The following is a 21,705-nucleotide window of genomic DNA, read 5'->3' on the forward strand; positions in this document are numbered from 1 at the left end:
CTGTGCTCCCGTAGCAACCCGCGTTACCATCAAACAAATAACAGGCACCAGGAAATAGCCACTCACCTACTCCACAATATCCGTGCGTAACACATTTAATCGCCACATTCCGTAGTATACATTTCAACCAATCTGATTTAATGCCCACATCTACCATTCATGAAAACAATAAACGTTGGTCCTAACCACTTAACTACGATCACCTGTGTCACTCTAGCATATCCCCAGCTAAACTACTCCTCTAGCGGGATGAGGCTACACATATCTTCAGTCGCTTACCGATTTCATTGCGCGCTCCACCGGAATTACGACGCGTGCCCCCCTCCCCTAACCAGACAGGTGATCGCCCTGTTACCTATGTGGCAGAAAAAAGATTTAGTTAAGAGTATCACATACAAGAACGGTTTACACCAATCAAACTGTGTAGCACGGACAATGGAAACACAATAACATAACTTACCAAAGGGAAAAAAAACGCTATCTTACCTGACATGCTCCAATTGACAAGTTACAATGTTACATAACAAACAAGGAACCATACAATTGTGCAAACTAACGAGTCCCCATGTCATGTACAAAGGTCTAAGGACCACACAGAATAATAACTGGAGCCGGCTGCACATGAGCAAAAAACAGCCTCTCCCAGTAAATGCGTTTAAAGCAATGTCCCAGGTAGGTAAGAAAGCCACAACACAAGATGTTTTCCAAATAGTAAATTTATATATTTAATGGAGGTAGGGCTTTAAACCTCCTCCATGGTGCACAGGGAAAAAGGTAGGGGAGAACAAACAAGGTATACATACAGACAAACAAACACTTAGCAAAATATTAACATGTCCGTCATAGGACACCACAACTAGCACAGGATTAATCCACACCAAGTGGTAAATGGCACCAAGCCACCAAGATTCGTAATATAAATTCCTTACCTCACATCGGATGTTCTGCAAAAAGATTAATCCAATTCCTGATCGCCATTCCAAATATCGATCGTGTTTATTGATCCAGTGTTATAGTCCAAAACACATAATCAACGCTGCTCTGAGTGTCCTCAGGCAATGTGGTAACACGATACTGCTTGCCCGAGAAGCAAGACCCAGACTGTAGTTATTTTTTCGATGCACATTCCCAGCCAATCCAATCCAATGATGTCCAATACCATCCGGGAGACGATAGGCGGCGGTATTTGCCCTTTTGCGAGCTCAGACCCATTCCCAATGATAACATCAGGTTGGATGGATGAAAATGAATGGATATCGCTAATAAAAGAAATAACGATTAAACCCAAGTATACTCGTGATTGGCACGGAACGGTTGGCTAGTTAACCCGACTTTACTCGTGGTTGGTACGGAATGGGTTAAGCCCGGAGCCCTATTTTCTGAAAATCTGCCTAAAATACATACCTAATTAAATGGAATATTGCTCCACTTCTACAAGGTCCATTTGCATGTTCTTCGTATCTAGGGACACCTATGCACCTCAGTGAATGTATTCCTAGTGTCAGAAATATTGTGTCTATTACTATGCTTGCTTAAATTGTGATGAAACAAAGGAGAATATGAATTATGATTTTTCTTTGCATCTTTGACAGTGAATAACACCATGCTAAAAATGACCAGACATGAAAAACTGCCACTGAGCTCGTTCAGTACCTCCTTGAGATCACATGTACAAAAAGTCTAAGGAAATGAATAAAGGGAAGATGATTAAACAGAAGGTTTTGTAGATACAGTACTGAATTCTCCCATCCGGACCAATGCAATTTTAAATATTATTATAGAATATAGAATAGCAGGCCTATAAATTACTTTATTATAGCCAATTTGCACATTTATGGATTGGGCCAAATATTCTCTTTCAAATGGCCTCGTTCAATTTGGATTTAGTATCACCAGGCATGCATGAAGAACAGATAATGAAATCTACTGTATTTTTATTCTTGCAAGAGCGCCGCCATTTTGAAACTGATTTCAACTCGGATGGTTGCTAAATGCTCAAAATAGGGGAGACAATGAATGAATTAATGAATGAAAACTTTATTTAACAGATTGCAGAATGGGTACAATACAGTACGGCTCAATACATACAATTGTTAAGGGGATGCAGACCTGAGAAAGACGTTAGTCTTGTTTCCATCAGGGTCCCCCATTTTCAATTCATATAGACATTTATGACATACACAACATACATGACATTCATGGCATAGGGACATATAGGTATTTAGTACTGATACATTTGTGACATAAACGGTATTCAAATATACAGTACTGTTACCCCTAGATCCTGACAGAGTATATACATATGATGGGGAGGGGACTGTACATTAGGAGGGGGTGGGTGGGTGGGAGAGAGATATACATACGGCGGGGATGGAATATATACATGCGGTGGGGAGGAGACTGTCTATTAGGAGGTGGTGGGGGTTTTGGGCATTTACGGTGGCCAGTTTCGAATTGCAGCCTCCCGTAGGTGCTCTTTAAGAGCGGTTTTGAATGTGGGTAGGGATTCACATTCCTTTACAGCTTTGGGTAGGGCGTTCCACATTGATGTGGCATAATTGCGAAACGTATTTAGTTCCTTGTTTGAGCCGAATCTGGGTTTAACATGATTTGTTGAGCTTCCTCTGGTGTAGTGGTTGTGGTATTCACTGACCTTTGGGAAGTATTTTGACATGTACATGGGTACCTTAGTCGTATAGTGTATCTTGTAGACCAGGCCCATTGCAAGTTGCTGTACTCTGTCGTCTACTCTAAGCCATCCTAGGTTGTCAAAGTGGGCAGGGGTGAGGTGGGTTCTGGGGGTAAGGTCAAGTAGTAGTCTGACCAGTTTGTTTTGTGATGTTTGTAATTTTGTTTTAAGCGCCTTTGAGGTGCTTTGGTACCATGAGGTGCACGCATAGTCGTAGTACCCTAACTAACTAACAAACTAACTGCACTCCAATATATGCCAATAATGTGCAGTTTTGTGGTATATAATCCTGAGTAATAACAGAGAAAAATAAGGAATAATCAGGAAGTCATTTGCTTGAAGAAAGCTAGAGGCCTTTGGGAAGTGTAGTTTTGAAAAATTCCAACACCCATTGAAAGCTCTGGATGTCCTCTTCTCAAAATTACTCAAAATTACTACATTCACTGACGGCCGATAATTCAAAATGACCGATTTCCGCAATAAATTTTTTTTTAACTAGAATCACTAGTTTAACCTATTGGTAAACAAATGTATTGATGAAAATATACATTATAACTGCTGTTGTGACATGATTAGGATGTTTATTCTTGAATACGTTTGAAAATAAAACTATAATTATGTCAGACAGTCTGGAGAGCTTGATTTATGACGTGATGGCCGGACCGCATGGGCGGAAGAGGTTAAGCCCTTTCTTGGATGATGCACACCATGGTGGGGGACATACCAAACGCGTCCAACTCCATGATCCAGCTGATGTTTAGGCACTTCCTCAGCATATCCATTCCTGATAACGTCAGTGAAAAAGCTGGTGTGCTCATTGTGGAAGATTTCATCTTTCTTGAACCTCCTCTGTAATCCAAATAGCCGTTGCTTGACCACACAGAGGTTGTTCGGAAGAGCAATCTGGTAACTTCTGAAGGGCATCATCACACTATAGTGTCCATCCATAAGCTGTGCCGATTCCTCCATGATCTTCAGAAATCGAACATCTTCTCTTGACATTGGCCACTGCAATCCCATTTTCAGGACCATCATTTGCTTGAAGGGGGCCATTGACCACATCAGACAGGTAAGGCCACTTCACCAAATCTTCCTGATCACAGGCATTTTCCTTTGTGGAACTACCGCTCGTTTCATCGCCTCACAACCCCTATACGCTACACTATGCTTCCCACCACAACTACAACACCTCGGCTCCACTCCCTGGTCACATTTCCCATATTCATGATCCCCACTACATCTTGCACATCTCTGCTCCTTCCTACATGACTTAGCTATATGCCCAAACTCAAGGCACATGTAACACCTCAACGGTTTCGGCACAAACTCCCTAACCCTATATGCCATATACCCTAAAAATACCTCTTTCGGACTAACCTCATCTTCAAACTGAATGACTATCGTCCCTTCTCTGCTCCTCTCTTCATCCTTTCCGCACTCTTTCCCATTACGTTCGTTACTCCTCAAATCTCCTACCAGCTACTCTATACTAACCTTGATTGGAATTCCACTAATTACCCCCTTGCTCCCACCATCTCTCTTCTCCCCTACTCTCACTACTCTATAGATATTAACTTTGCCAATGCTCCTCATTTCCCTTGCCTTCTACCTGCTCTAAACTTACACACCCTATAAACAAGTTTCCATCCCCCAACATCCTTGCGTACCTTACCTCTTCTATCTGCGCTCTTATGTATTTTGACAGCTGTCTCGGCTCTATTTTCCTAACTCCCCCCTCTCCCTCAAAACGCACCACTACATTCAACCCTCCAAAACCCTTTCCTCTACCCTCACCATCTGACCCACTTGAGCTACCTCCCCTCTCTTTCTTCTTCTTATGCCCCTTCCCCTCACTTTCCCTACTCTTCTTCTCCACCTTTCTCCACCCATCACCCCCACTCTCCTCTCCCTCACTACACTCCATACTGTTGTCACTATCCGTCTCATTACTTTTTGCATGGCCGTTCTCAACCCTGTCTGTGTCGCTCTCGCTCAACATACTTGCAGTCCCCGAACCATCACATGTGGTCCCCAACTCGTCAAACCAATACCCCTCCAGCACCTCACGCACGTCTAGACGACTGACTTGAGATACTTCCGACACAGAGCTCGCTCTGTACTGACTGCCTATTCCGCCTCCCAAGGACCAGTAATTGGAAGAGGCTAGATTTATTGTAACCCTACATAAATACATAGTATTCTTCAAACTAATGGTTAATTATAAATTATAGATGATTAAGGTTAATGTAATTTATTATTGATGATTTGTCTCTCCCCATGTGTCTGTATTGGTTTGGTCAACCAGTATAAATACCTCCCTCTTGTCTCAGTCTGTAGGTCAGTTTTGTTTGGTTCAGTTGATATTTGTGTTAGGTATTTTTAGTTTGTTCTGTTTAAGTTGACCCGAGTTCTGCTGGGCCCAAGAACAGCTTTTTATAGTGTTTTTTTGTTCCCTGTATTTATATTTTTGGGAAAAATAAACCTCCTTTTGAGCACTCTACCTATGACTCCTCATGTCTAAGCTGTTTGGTCCCTCACATATGGTGACAGCGGTGGGATCAACCAGTAAAGGGCATAGGTAGATGGTTTTTTGGACTCCTTCCATCCTCCCTTGCATGGTGCTCGGACATCTCATTCAGAAGACATCCGGTCAGGTCAGTCTCGGTTCACACAGGAACCTAGGTTGGAGAAATTGACAGAGTCTGACGATGTTGAGCATTTTCTTATAACATTTGAACGTATGGCAGTAGCATGTCGGTGGCCTAGGGCTGATTGGGCTTTCCGCCTTATTCCCCTACTGACTGGAAAGGCCAGAAGTGCTTATGTGCATATGGATGTGGATGAGTCTCTTGAGTATGAACTGGTTAAGACCGCTATCCTTAGGAAGTATGATATAAACCCTGAGACCTACAGGCAAAGATTCCGCTCACTGGAAGTTGAGCCGGAGGAGACCCCCAAGGAGCTGTATGTGCGATTGAAAGAGCTTTATTGGAAGTGGGTCCAGCCTAAGGGTAAGAGTATCGAAGAGATTAGTGAATTTATAATCCTTGAACAATATCTGAACATGTTGTCTCCTGAGCTTCAGGTGTGGGTCAAGGAGCATGACCCCAGAACTGCGGTCAAGGCTGCAGCACTGGCTGATGTATTTGTGGCGGCCCGAGGGAAAGGCCAGCCATGGAGCCAAGATTCCTGGAAGACAGGCAAGGACAACAGGATACCTTGGTCTTTCCAGCACAACACCAAGTCAATCACAGCTGTGGGTAAGCCTCCTGTATACACCCCTTTCAACATATGGAAAAAGGATCATTTGTTATCTTTGTGGGCAGGAAGTGTCTATTCTTTCCCCAATACATTTCCAGTTCCGCGTTTGCCTTCTGCGATCTGATTGGCCACTGACGTACGCTAGTTCTGCCCCCCCCCCCGGTATGACGCCAGGTGGGCATAGATAATGCGTGGAGAGCGAGCCTCAACACGCGAGCGCACACACGCACTTTGAAATGAATCATTCCAGCAAAGTAGGCTTCTATTATTCGAATTACTGTTTTAATGGGTATCACAGTAGTAAGTCCTACTGTAGAACATGACATATTAGCATGACATCTGATTTATTAATGCCAATACTGTCACGATCGGGGCCCGAGCCTGCCTGATGAGGATCAATCAGCGCGGCTGCAAGGGATTACCTCATCAAGCAGGCTCTATATCAGGGGTCGGCAACCCTAGGCACGCGTGCCTGCATAGACACGCGGGGGCATTTGCATAGGCACAGGGGGCAGCACAAAAAAAATAAAAAATATTATTTAATTTTTTTTTTTTTAATTTTTTTTTTGTTGCTTTGAAATATTATAGTGAACTATTTTGCACTGTTGTCGCATTTATCTTGTTGAAATCCTCCCACAGGTTCTTTTTACTTCCACATATTTAATTGAGACCCTTTATTTGTTTATTATTTCAATTTAGCTGGAAATACATTGCTACATCATTCAGTAACATTTGCAGAGCCTTATAACAAAAACATTATTACGGTCACCATTGTGACCAGTGGGATTAATCAACAAATTGTATTATTTATTTTTCTATTTCATTGAACATTGCACATGTTAAAAGCAATTTTTTTACTCAAAATGTGAGTATTACCAAGTCAACTTGTGTTCTTAAAACAATGACAATAAACATAGTTTTATTAGGTTGAAATAATGTGGTTGTGTACTTATTTTTCTGTTAACTTATTATGGATTGAAAACTGAAAACCTTAATGCACAGTAACTGAACTCAATATTTTTAAGTTCTGGTAACTAATAATTATTTTTTTACAGTGTAGTCTTGCGATCAATCAAAACTTATTTACACGATATACCTCACATTCACCCTCCATTCACATCCTGGTGTTCTCCTGGTGTTCTCCATTAGGCCTGTAGGTGGAGCTATGACAGCACACGTACAGTACACACACCGATGGTGTGTGATGTGTCCAAAAATGAATGGGCAAATGTGAGTGAAATGAACGCACTGTATGCAGCTGTTTGTCTGCATTGCATTCCCCCCCCCCCCCCCCCCCAACTCAGATTTAGGGTTGATACAACCATCATAATAATATTGTTAATAATAACAATAACAATAATGATGTAATAATGTAAAAATTATCATTAAAAAGACCTGATTATGAGAAAAAATAATTACGATGCATGGAATATTGTTGAGGCACACTAGTTACAACTATATTTCAAACAGGCACTCCATGTCAAAAAGGTTGCTGACCCCTGCTCTATATCATCTGGCAGAGCCTGTCATCCGGCGTCGCAGTGTTAAACTGCAAACCCAGGACCTCCGCTCCAGCGTCACCCAGGACCTCCGTTCCAGCATTGCCCGTCTGGACCCCTGGTGCTGACTATGAGGTTCCTGTTCGCCACCCCGACACAGCCGGTGTCTACCATTCTCTCATACTGCACGAGGAGTGCACCAACTCAAGGGCCATTCTCTCGTACTGCACAAGGAGTACCCCTGTGCTACCCCCCCAAGAACATTCATCCCCACCTGTTGCACATTCCTGTATGATTCTTGTCTGCTTGGGGGAAACAATTAAAACACCCTAAACCGCTCCATTTTCTCTACTCCTGTGTTCGCTATTCGGCTCCACAAGAACCCCTATCCTCACAAATACTAAAGATTAGGGACAAACGCAATTGGCACAAGTGTAAATCATGGATTAGTCACTCAGTTTTAACATCTGACTTAGCTCACCTTGTTAGTCTGCAGGCTGTGGATCCTATGGTCACAAGTTCAAATCACTCTTGGTTCAAGTTTTTATTTTTTTACATTTAATTAATTTATCCACTCTGGTTGGATGGTGTGTATGTATATGTATGTATTGTGCTGTATAATGACAATACATTTGAATCGAATCTTATTTTGAAATTGCTACCTGTTGAGTGGATCACCATGGTGCAATGCAATCACCTCCGAAGCTGTCTGCCACTGTCGTGTCCATAGGCAGCGTAGCGATTTCAAAATGAGATTCGATTCAAATGTATTGTCATTATACAGCACAATACATACATACATACATACATACATACACACCATCCAACCAGAGTGGATAAATTAATTAAACGTAAAAAAAATTAAAAATAAAAAGACTTGAACCAAGAGTGATTTGAACTTGTGACCATAGGATCAACAGCCAGCAGACTAACGAGGTGAGCTAAATCAGATGTTAAAACTGAGTGACTAAACCATGATTTACACTTGTGCCAATTGCGTTTGTCCCTAATCTTTAGTATGGGCATTAATAAATCAGATGTCATGCTAATATGTCATGTTCTACAGTAGGACTTACTACTGTGATACCCATTAAAACAGTCATTCGAATAATAGAAGCCTACTTTGCTGGAATGATTCATTTCAAAGTGCGTGTGTGCGCTTGCGCGTTGAGGCTCGCTCTCCACGCATTATTTCTACGCCCACCTGGCGTCATACCTGGGGGGCAGAACTAGCGTACATCAGTGGCCAATCAGATCGCAGAAGGCGAAAGCGGAACTGGAAATGTGTGCTTTTGCCAGAACAGAGACTGAGTACCTTGGCTATGTCATTGGAAATGGTGTGATAAAGCCCCAGGTCCAGAAGGTCCATGCCCTAGAGTCCTGTCCACTGCCTCAAACAAGAAAGCAGCTCAAGTCCTTCATGGGAATGTCAGGTTGGTACCACCGGTTCATTCCTAACTACTCTGCTAGAGCTGCCATCCTAACGGATATGACCAGCCTGAAAGGCCCAAACCAGCTCCAGTGGACAACTGAGGCGGAAGCGGCTTTCCAGGACATGCAGCAGGCTCTAAGTAAGAACCCAGTACTGTATAGCCCTGATTTTGATGAACATTTTATCTTGCAAACTGATGAATGAATGAATGAATGAATGACCTTTATTTATATAGCACCCTTCACAGCACGAATGCACAGGGTGCTTTACACTACAGCTTAATATAAAAACACAATAAAACAAAATCAGAAATAAATGACAACAAACAAACAGCAGTTAAAAACAGTGAAACCAGATAGAAAAAGTAGAATAAAAGAATTTGGATAAAATCACGAGTCACTAATTAAAAACAAAACTATAGAACAGTGAGGACAAGAAGAAGTGCCTATGCATGATCAAAAGCCTGTCTGAACAAATGTGTTTTTATTTGTTTTTTAAAAGAGTTTTCAGAGGGGGCAGTTCGCAGGTCCAGGGGGAGAGAGTTCCAGAGCCTTGGTGCTGTGACCTCGAAGGCTCGATCACCCCTTGTTTTTAGCCTGGACCTGGGGACCACCAGGAGGTGCTGATCGGCAGATCTGAGTGAGCGGGTGTTGGTGTAGGGATGGATGAGTTCCGTGATGTAGATAGGGGCCTGACCGTGAAGTGCTCTGAAAGTGAAAGTGAGGACTTTGAAGTGAATTCTATAGTGTACCGGGAGCCAGTGCAGGGATACCAAAATGGGAGTGATGTGACATGATTTTTTTGACCTTGTGAATAGCCTGGCTGCAGCATTTTGGACCATTTGTAGTTTATCTGTGGATGATTTGGTGAGACAGGTGAAAAGTGAGTTGCAGTAGTCAAGCCTAGAGGAAATAAAAGCATGCACGGATAGTTCTAGTTCAGAGTGAGATATGATGGTGCGCAGTTTTGCAATGTTTCTGAGGTGAAAGAAGCAGGTGCGTGTGAGTGTTTTGACATGTTTGTCTAGGTTCATGGCCTGGTCAAAGACAACACCCAGGTTTCTCAGGTGGGGACGTATGTTGTCTTTAAGGGACCCCAAGTGAGTGGCCACTCTAGCTGCAGTCTTGTCATGCTTCAGATCGTGGGCTTGGTGCTGTTCTCCTGCAAGGGCTGCCAGAGGACCGCCATCCTGTAGCCTTCATCAGCCGCAAGCTGTTCCCTCGGGAGGTCCGCTATTCCACCATAGAAAAGGAGTGCCTGGCGGTGAAGTGGGCCCTCGATTCTCTTAAGTACTACCTCCTGGGAAGGGAGTTCACCGTGGAAACTGACCACAAGGCACTGAAATGGCTGGAGAGGATGAAGGACACCAATGGGAGGATAACGCGCTGGTACCTGTCCATGCAGCCCTTCCGGTTCACCGTTCATCACATCCCAGGCCGGGACAATGCAACTGCCGATTACCTCTCCTGCTGTCCCAGCGAGATTCCTGAAGGGGGGGAGTGTGTGACGGCCACACCATTTGTTGCACATCAGCACTAATGTCGGTAACCACTACACTCCCTTACTACCTTTTTTTCATTTTGTCCTAATGCATTGTTAACATCCATAATACCCATACACAAATCAAATAATGACACCACACATCATTATTGTTTCATATACCATACTTCCATATTTATTTGCATTATGATATATTACAAGGTCCTAAGTTAGTGCACACTTAGTTTACATTGTTTATCATAATTGTTCATTCGTCATTAGTTTGTATTTGCTCATGCTGTTTCTTTGTCTTACATGTTTGTTTGGTGTTCCGGGCGGTGCTCTGCTCTTCCTGGTGGCAACTGGCAAAGGACCAGTAATTGGAAGAGGCTGGATTTAAATACCAGGAGAGGCTTGCCGGGAGATACCAACTCCCTTTCAAGTCAAGTCAAGAGTTTTATTTGTCACGGCATACAAGTATACAATGAAATGCAGGGGGTCTTGCCCGCAACGATTGTGCATAATACAATAATAATAATATAAAAAGAATCCAATAGAACGACATTGTGCAATAATACAAGTAATCAAAGTAGGGCATATCAGTATATGTACATGAGTTTTTACAGAGCATGGTAGGACATGCTAGGTCCTGTGATAGTGCAATACACTGTTAGCTACGGATGAGGCACTGGGTCTTTATGTACACTGCTATACAATGCTATATTATACAATCTCAAGTTATACTATACTATTCTTAAAGTGACCTTTCCTTTTGTAAAGTGACCATAAGTGTGAGCGTGTGCGGCATGAGTGTGTGTGTGCTCATGTTAAAGTGGCTGCTAGTGTGTGAGCGTGTACAGTGTGTGTGTTGTGTGTGTGTTCATGTGTGCGCATGTGTGGAGAGTTCAGTGTTCAAGGCTCTGATGGCCTGGGGGAAGAAGCTGAGCCCGAGTCTCTCTGTCCTAGTTGCTGGTGTTCGCAGGCGTTTGCTGAGAAGGGGGGGGGGGGGGGGGATTTAATTAGACAATGATGTTCTACTATGATTTATGTATGTTTTAGCTTGACTCAGTTATCGTAACCCTACATAAATACATAGTATTGTTCAAACTAATGGTTAATTATAAATTATAGATTAAGGTTAATGTAATTTATTATTGATGATTTGTCTTTCCCCATGTGTCTGTATTGGTTTGGTCAACCAGTATAAATACCTCCCTCTTGTCTCAGTCTGTAGGTCAGTTTTGTTTGGTTCAGTTGATATTTGTGTTAGGTATTTTTAGTTTGTTCTGTTTAAGTTGATCCGAGTTCTGCTGGGCCCAAGAAGAGCTTTTTATAGTTTGGTAATGGTTATTTGTTATTGTTGCACTTTTTTATTCCCTGTATTTATATTTTTGGGAAAAATAAACCTCCATTTGAGCACTCTACCTACGACTCCTCATGTCTAAGCTGTTTGGTCCCTCACACTGACCAACACTGCTATTATTTAACCATGGGGAGATTTTGTCACTTGCCTTTTTTTTTTTACCTTTAACTCATTCAGCGCCAGCTATTAGCCTCATCCTGTAGTCAATGGGCTACGCTAAAAGATAGGCATTTTGACTGTGCGCCACAATGTTTGCAGAGCTATATCTATATTCTATATTATAGCTATGGAGGCAATACTATGGCTCATTTGACAGTCACTATCTATCGTCCAACATGTAAATTTTTTTTAATTTCTTCCTGTATACATTTGCGTGTTATCCCGTGGTGAATATTGTATAGTTTCAGAGTGATCCGGGCTAATTCCTGGAAGCTGAGTTATGGAACGTTATGTGCATTTTGCGAAAGTTGTTCACATTGCTCGCCTGAACACAATACTATTTCCAAATCAAAAGGTATATAATAGGTATTATGTTTCATCATGAAGGCATCAAAGGGGGGGGGGGTCGTTTTGTGATGCTCTGATCGTCAGCAACGGCATACGTTTTGATTACTACATAAGTTGATCGTTGTGATCGATGTGAAATCATTGTAGGATCAAAGTAGGATTGACGTCATATAGTCTTTACCTTTGCTAGGAGGTATTCCAAAATGAATATTCCATTTGTCTGATCGTGATTTCCAGTATTGATGTCCATCGGGTCCCTGACATGAAATGGGACAAAATATGCATCAAGTGTGCTGGACGTGTTCCAAATTCACTTGCCCAGGTCCAAATTCTCTGCCCGGACCATATAAAATGTAACACACAGTGTGAAATAAGGTTTCAAAGGGTAGGCGATACTGCCACCTAGCAGGATTCGGCCGGCATTGCACTCTTGATGTCTCAGAATGAATTCCAATGATAACACTCAGGTCTGTGAGAGTGTATAGAATATAAAAATCGAGGGGCGCTCCAGTAGCACACCACATAGCGCACTGAGTCGTGAAGCGGTCGTCCCAGGTTCGATTCCCAGTCCCGCCGACCATTTGCCCCATGTCTTCCCTACCTCTACTCCCATTCCCCCTCTCTCGGTCCTGCATGGCCGCAAAAATCTGAAAATGCTATAAATAATTTTATCTAAAGAATATAAAAATTAAAAACAAATTAAAAATAAAACTACAAACGTAATACTACGTGGTTGGCGCTCAAAGAGTTAATGGAGCACCAGCATCCAGTGTATGTGATAGGGTGTTGTTGAGATTTTCAACCATGCAGTCCAGGTTGGATGGTTCAGTTTGTCTCATGATGTTTGAGAACTTCTCTTCTGCGATGTCATCTAGTACTCTTCGCTTTAAAACGGTTACCTTTTTTGTCTCTGTTAAGTTTAGGTTAGCATTGAAGAATACACAGTGATGGTCAGATATAGGTAATTCAATTACTGATCAATGTTGTTACGAACTGGCTCAAGCTTGCAACAAGAATGGGGAGACACAGGCACAATTTAAGAAATAACAAAGAATTTATTATAATTAAACTAAATGAGCAGCCAAAATTAGTATCAGTGTGTGGATGAGTGTATGTGCAGCATGAATGTTGTAGGTGTAAAATCAAAGAAAGCAACCAAAAACAAATTAACCAAAAACAGCAACCAAACAACCAAACCAATCAAACAAAGGAACAAATGTGTGGGGAGTTCGCCAGAGACCAGAGGCAGCCTCTCTCTCATATCTTGGCTGGGACACACCGGCCCAGGTGTGCCCCAATTAGCCTGACGAGCCTTCCCCAGTTCTGCTCTGCTAGCCAGAGCAGAGGAAGCCAACACAATGTGGGGGAGGGTCGTCACAATGTTCAGCCTTATTGTCATCACTAAGTCTAGGGTGTTACCATGTTGGTGAGTGTGTTCATTTGCATGTTGTATTAGCTCAAAGCTGTCCAGTAGGTTGGTAAGCTCAATAGCCTTGGGGTCGTTCTTCTTATATGAATATTCAGATCTCCATGTATGATTAATCTTTCACATCTAATGATACTGACTGAGATTAGCTCTGAGAATTCCTGCAGAAATATTGATTTTTGGTGTATTTTGGTGGCCGGTACAATGTGATGATGAGCAAAGACAGTTCAGCTTTGAGCTCAATAGCAAGATATTCAAATGATGTAAATTCACCCATGTCAATGTCATTACATACAAACGATGTAGATAAAATAGCGGCAAGCCCTCCAATTTCCTCTCTGTGCATTCAGTATAAAGTTATCCAGCTGCAAGCTAGCCTAGCTTAGCACATATGAATGGATGTGAAATTAAAACATTGGGAGATGTGTTTATGGTCAACGGCTAAGCTAGCTGGTCTGTATCTGCTTCTATTAATTCATGCTACGTTAGGCTAGCATGCAGCTTGATAGTTTTCTACTGAACGTGCAGAGAGGAAATTGGAATCCTAGTCCTCCCCCACTGAACCAAGCCATTCTGATTTGATTCGCTATCCTACATACTGTAGCAAGACGCTGATCTGCCACCGCCCGCCCACAATCAACTGTGATACGTTTATATGAGCAGCGAGTGGAAATAATGCGGAAGCGGTTTTAGACAGACAGACACTTGCACTTCCCCAAAAGAGAGAAAAAGAGAGGGAGAGGGAGAGAGAGAGAGGGAGAGACAGACAGATAGAGAGAGCGAGAGAGAGGCTCTCTTACAGTGTGACTCGTCTCAGATCTCTCCTCTGTCTCTGTCTCTGCATTTACACAGTTGAGCCGCTCACACACGCGCTCTCGGAGCAATCTCTCCTCTCTCTCTCTCCCTCTATCTCTCTCTCTCCCTCGCTCGTTCTCTCTCTCGCTCTCTCTATCAGCACTCACGTCAACCTGTTGCAAAATATCATAGCGCACGCTCCCACTCGTATTCCGATCCATGCAATAATATTCACAGGGGTATATATTGTCATTTGAAACAAGTTACCAATGCGTTGTCCCGTGGGATTATGCCCCCCGCGGCATAATTAATAAAAAATGTATTAGTCCTCTCTATCTCTATATCTCTCTATCTCCCCCAATCTGCCAGTATGCAGTGCAGTGCAGTGGGTGACTGTCACTCAAAGCGCATTGCGAGTATTGGCGGAGCCCAGCCAAAAACAGCATGGAATCTTGAAGGGGAGAAAGTGTTGCTCTACAGTACTTGATTAGAAATACAAAACAATGAATTTTTTGGAAAAAAATACTTACAGATGTGTTCCATAGACTCACAGGGATTGTGTAAAATTGCCCAAATAGTGAAAGAAATAGTAAGATAGGTCCCCTTTAATGTGTACTGGAGACAATTGAGATGTTTCCTTAAAAGGCGTAGTGGAGACATTTGAGATGTTTCTTTACTAGGCGTAGTGGACACATTTGAGATAGTTCTTATAGAAATGCAGCTGCAGTTTCTTCTCTCGATCTGCTGCTGGTGGATATCTGAAGGAGCCATAGACAGTTTTCCTCCCATTATTAGATTTTTGATGGCCAATGGAGACGCCATCACAACTGGCAACGAGGAAGGTTCCTAGACCATCCATGAAGAACTCTGTAAACACACAGATAGATAGATTTAGGAATCATTCAAACATGAATAAAGTATAAGGCCGAATTAAGGCCGCTCATTTCTTCTTTTTGTCAACATGGCCTACAAAAAGACCAAAACCAACAATGCATTTTTTCTACTTACAAATATGGCCCATCCAGTCAACAGCAGATTATAGCTCATATTCAGAAGTCCTAGAACTCCCTCGTTTACAAAAAAAAACGTTTTGTATAATTAATGCACAGCTTTTACCGGAATTACTTTATAAAGTAACTGCTATGGTGTGGAGTGATGTTGCTTGTGTTCATTGCAGTGATGAATTATACCGACCAAAACAAAAGGTATGGCTCTGTGACTTGTTTGAATGGTTTCTGGAAAACTATGACTTCTGGATATGAGCTATAATCTGGTGTTGGCTGGACGGATCATTGATTGATTGATTGATTGAAGAATGGGTACAATACAGATATACAGTAGTTACATTTGTGACATACAAGATATGCAAATATACAGTACTATTAAACATAGATCCTGACAGAAAATATATACATACAAGGGGGAGGAAACTGTACATTAGGAGGGGGTGGGTGGGAGGGGGTGTTTGGACATTTACCGGGGTCCAGTTTCGAATTGCAGCCTCCCGTAGGTGCTCTTTGAGAGCAGTTTTGAAGGTGGGTAGGGATTCACATTTTTTTATGGCTGTGGGTAGGGCGTTCCACATTGATGTGGCATAATTGCAAAACGTGTTTAGTCCCTTGTTTGAGCCGAATCTGGGTTGAACATGATTTGTGGAGCTCCCTCTGGTGTTGTGGTCGTGGTATTCACTGACCTTTGGGAAGTATTTCAACATGTACATGGGTACCTTAGTGGTGTAGTGTATCTTGTAGACCAGGCCCATTGCAAGTTGCTGTACTCTGTCGTCTACTCTAAGCCATCCTAAGTTGTCAAAATGGGCAGGCGTGAGGTGGGTTTTAGGAGTAAGGTCAAGCAGTAGTCTGACCAGTTTGTTTTGTGATGTTTGTAATCTTGTTTTTAGTGCCTTTGAGGTGCTTTGGTACCATGAGGTGCAAACATAGTCGTAGTACCCTTGAATGAGTGCTCCTGTTAGAGTCTTCAGGGTATTCTTGTTTACCAGAGAGGAGATCCAGTACAAGAATCTTGCAACATTTGCATAAATTAAGAACAGTAACGGTCCTAGTATGCTTCTTTGTGGAACACCACAGTTCACTGGGAGGGGGGGGGGGGTAGAGAACCTTTTACCTCCATCTGTTCTCTCCCCTCCAGGTAGGATTGCATCCAGCTCACTGATAAACTATCAAAACCAATTGCTTTTAGCTTGTCAATCAGAATGGAGTGATTGACGGGTGTAAAAAGCCTTTTGGAGGTCCAGCAAATGTTTGATGTGGTCGTTCAAACAGAGAAGGCATGTGTCAGTGGAGTGGGATGTTCTGGAGCCAGATTGGAATTTGTCGATTAGATTTTCTTCCGTGAGGTACTTTTCGACCTGTTCGTATAATTTTTTTTCCATAACTTTCGAGATGGAGCTAAGAATGGAAACAGGGCGGTAGTTGCCTGGGTCTAATTTGCTTCCTTTTTTGTGCAGGGGGGTCACTCTCGCAATTTTGAAGTCTTTGGGGACGTGTCCCTGTTTTATGGAGAGGTTTATTATGTGTGTGATGACTGCGGTGATTGCGGCTGCTGAGTCTCTGAGGAATTTGGAGGGGATATTGTCATGGCCAGTGGCCTTGTTAGGTTGGAGGGCACTCAGTTTTTTGAGTACATCATCTGTTGTTACCATTTCATACTTGTAAGTAATACTAATACACTTTACAAGAAGAACAAGAAGTCCAAAGTGCTTCATAGCAGAAAAATAAACATAAAATAGACATATCATTTGCATACAATGTACAGAATAAAAGCAATGCAGAGAGGAAGAAAAGGGTAAAAGCAATGCAGGTAATAACAATAAGTCTGGTTAATTAATGAACAGAATATCATTACACCTGTGGACTAGATTAGCCACTTCTTCCCACCCAAGCCTGATGTGGAATAATGAAGTACCTGTCTATTTCAGCATAATGCCAACCTTTTTCAATTTTCTAGCAGTAAAAATAGACAGAAATAGAAGTACAGACATAAAATGCTGTAAAATAGATGTAAAAGTAGCATAAAATAGACAGAATAAAAGTAGTGCAATAAAATAGCTCTCATTTACAGTACAATAATCACAGTGTGGATGTAACGAGTCTAAGTGGCAGAATGTATTAAAAGGTCTTCTTTTGGCCGTTGCTGGGAACCTTACTACTAAACCACTAGTAAATGATTGTAACGTTCTTGGGGGCACGTAGAGACAAGATAATTGGCAATGTAGCTTGTTCATGTTCTATTTAGTGCTTTGTATATAAGGAGGAGGACCAAATACATTCTAAATGTTACTGGAAGTTCTAGTTAATAGCCTAGTTGTAGAGTTTTGAATGAGTTGGGGTTGAATGAGTCTTTGTGTATTTTTGGGAGGCCAGTAAAGAATGCATTACAGTTGTCAAGTTGGCTGGAAATAAAGGCATGGATCAGTTTTTCAGCTTCCTTTTGATTTATAAATGGTCAAAATGTAGCTATGTTTCTAAGATGGAAGCATTGTGATTTTGTTACCTTGTTGATGTGTGATTTAAAGCTTAGGTCTGAGTCTACACCAAAACTTGTAACTTCAGATTTAATCCAAGGAGTAAGTTGCCCAATATTGTTCAGCAGCATTTCTCTTTTGGTTATAGGGCCAACAAGTAGGATTTCAGTTTTGTCCTCATTTCATTTAAAGAAATTGTTGCTCATCCATTTGTTTATTGCTAAGAGACATGCAGAGATGTGGTTAATAGCTGTAGCATAATTTGGTTAAACTGAGATGTACAATTGTGTTTCATCGGCATAGCTATGGAAACATACATTCTGTTCTCTAATGATTTCCCCAAGTGGCAGCATGTATAGTGAGAATAATAGTGGACCGAGGCAACTCCCTTGTGGAACTCCAAAGTAGGTGTCATGTTTCTCAGAAAGCATGATCTCTAAGCCTGACGTAATATTTTCTCACTTTGATATACGTATGTTCTGAACCAGTTACATACATAATCAGGAAGACCAACTAACCTTTCGAGATGATTAATTAGGATATCATGGTCAATCATGTCATATGCTGCACTTAGGTCTAATAAGACAATAATTGAGACTTTATTTCCAGCAGAGTTTAGTCTGAGGTGACGTCGCTACTTATTTTAGTAAGAGCAGTTCAGTGCTGTGGTATGTTCTGAAGCCTGATTGAACTTCTTCCATGATGTTGTTTTCTTTAAGAAAATAGTTTATTTGGACTGAGACAATTGTTTTTATAGCTGGTCAGTGCATTACTAATTTATCATCTTTAGGACATGATTTGAAACACTTTCAATAGCTATAGGGTCAATACAAGAAGTATATGAGTTACATTCGATGACACTTTTACATTACTGTCTAGTTTGGGTTTCTTTAGTAAGGGTCTTACGACAGCTGAATGCGTCTGGGAAAATACCTGTCAGAAGCGATGTATTTATAATATTTAGGACATGACTTGCAATACTCTCTAATATTCGCCTAAAGAAATCTGGGTATAGGCTCAATACAGGAAGTGGAGGAGTTACATTCCATGACAGTTTTGTAAAGCTCAGTTGATGTAATGCAAGCACATTTTCCTATGGTTACTTTTTCGCAGGGTTTGCTGATGGTGTCCATGTTTGTATCAGAAATAATGCTGGCTCTAATTGAAGTAAAAAAAAAATGTATCCACTTTTTCTCCTCTTTTCTTTTCTTTCTATTTGTCTCCCATCCCAATTTAGCCGTGCCAATTCTCCCCTCCCTTGTCTTGAACGTTGCTCGCATATGCCCCCCACTGGCCGGTTGTAGGGAGGATAGAAGCCTTGCATCACATGTCCCCTCCGATACATGTGGAGGCAGCCTGTCACATCTTTTCACCTGCCAGCGCGGACTCTCATTTTGGCGAGGTGTAACGTGTGGGAGGCTCACACTACCCCCGCCATTTTCCTGTCTCTGCTGTGCAGGCGTCCCCCAACCGACCTGTAGGAGTCGCTGTCCACAATGTCCAGATTACCACCCATCGACTTCCACCCGCTAACTCTGCCAATTGAGTTAGTATGACGGCCGGCCCAAGCCGGAGGCAACGCCGACAGCCGGAGTCGAACCCGGTGTCTCTTGCGTTGGTGACGAGCGCAATGTCCGCTGCGCCACCCAGCTGCCTATTCATTGAAGTTATTTTGTTATTGAATAATAATGTTAGTTCTTCACATTTTGATGCAGATGACTGTGGAGGGGTGGGGGCAGTGTTGAGTAGCTGGTCAATGGAGTGTCCGCCATTCTCTGTGATAACCTTAAAAAAGTATTCCTTTCTTGCCAACCGTATTGCTTTCTTATAGGCAGTCATGGCTTCTTTATATATATTATTACAGAAAAATCACATGTTCACCCTCTTACTGCTTTGTAAAACCTTTACTATAATTCATATGTTACTCCATTTACGAGAAATCAGCTTACTGTGGAATGACATTCTCATACTGTATAAAATTGGCCTCAGGGTTACCCATGACTCTGGGCCAGTGGCGGCTCTACCACTAGGGGCGCTAGGGCGCCGACCCACCTGCTGGCCAGCTGCTGTTAAATCAGAGAAGAAGAGAATAAAACTTTTTCGTTTTTGTGTTTTATAGCCCTATAAATAATATAAACATGTTTAAAATTAATAATATTTACTCATTTTAAGTATGTTTGTATTTCCAATGCACAATATAACGTTATTATCTAAATTAAAAAAACACCGTTTTCCAGAGCAGGAAGTGACATCACGTTTTTTTTATTTTTTTATTTTTTCGTATTTCTCGGGGGCAATACGCGATAGCGCTCTGCGTGCGCGTCACAGTTTGATCGCTGTCTCCGTCACAGCCAATCAGTGCATACGGCGTTGTGCGTTGAAATATGACTATTATGTTGGAATCCGAGCGCGATTTGAAGCGGTCTAGCCAGCAGCGTGAACTTCCGTGAAGGATTTTCCATAGCCGCATTTCGCGGAGACGCTCTCTGATTGGCCGACGCCAGTATTTCTTTCCATGGCAGAATTTCACAGAGACGATCTCTGATTGGCCGAATCCAATTTCTAGCTTCTAGCTTGGTTGAGATAGTTGTGTTGTTGTGAGATGCATGCTGTTTGTCTTAGAGCGTGCCGTGCCGTGACTGCAAGTTCTTAAGCACTCTTTCAAAGTTGGTTAAGGTTAGAGTTTGTCTTAGAGCATGGCGATAGAACGCCAGGTAGTTTTGCAGTCTGTTCGAGCGGAAATGGACAACGGAATGTACTTGTTGAGTGTTGTGGCAACGAGCTCAGCTGAGCTAACACTTGGCTAACTGCTAACTTGGCCCTGGACGTTCAACTAAACCGTGAGTCTCTCTCTCTCTCTCTCTCTCTCTCTCTCTCTCTCTCTCTCTCTCTCTCTCTCTCTCTCTCTCTCTCTCTCTCTGTATCTGTATCAATCTTGGATGCAATAATAACGTTACTTACCACACTGACTATCTCGATGGCTCATTGATTTAACTACTGCAGCTCTCTCGGATTGAAAATACGTGGATTATGGCTTGTTCAATATCGTCTATGTTTGAATGAATGAATGAATGAATGAATGAGAACTTTATTAACAGATTGCAGAATGCGTACAATACAGTACGGCTCAATACACACAATTGTTAAGGGGATGCAGACCAGAGAAAGACGTTTGTCTTGTTTACATCAGGGTCCCAGATTTTCGATTCATATCGATAGTTTAATAGCTAGCCTTGGCTCGTTTAACAATATGCAAAATATGTGTACAGCCCTGTACTCATACTGAAGTTATTCTTGGTATATAATAGGTCTGATTGTGTAACGAATCGATTCCACGTCGCGCTGTGTGTGAGAGAGAGAAGGAGAGAGGGAGAGATCTGCCTGTGTTTGTAGACGGGCGAGTTTTGTTTCTAACTTTTCTATTTATATATTGTGTTTCAAGTTGTGAATTAGAGTCTAGACTATACTTTATTTGACTGGTTGTGTGTTGTTGTAGTAACAGCTGAGCGACTCGTTCATAAGAGCCGATTCATTGCCGTGAGCGTGAGTCGAATCGCTCACGTCTGGCAATGAGTGTTGCGTGGTACTGTACTGTACATGTTTGCATTTTGCAAAATGTTTGGTATAGCGCCCCCTAGTGGCGAAACCCACCGGCCGCCACTGCTCTGGGCTCACTTCTCAGCCAGAGACATAGCCAGACATTTTCTAGTCAAAATGCTACCTTGGAACTTCTAACATAGCTAGGGAAATAGCCAGAACTGTGAACTGTG

Source organism: Notolepis coatsorum (genome assembly GCF_963971535.1).
Source record: "Notolepis coatsorum genome assembly, chromosome: 12".
Taxonomy (NCBI): domain Eukaryota; kingdom Metazoa; phylum Chordata; class Actinopteri; order Aulopiformes; family Paralepididae; genus Notolepis; species Notolepis coatsorum.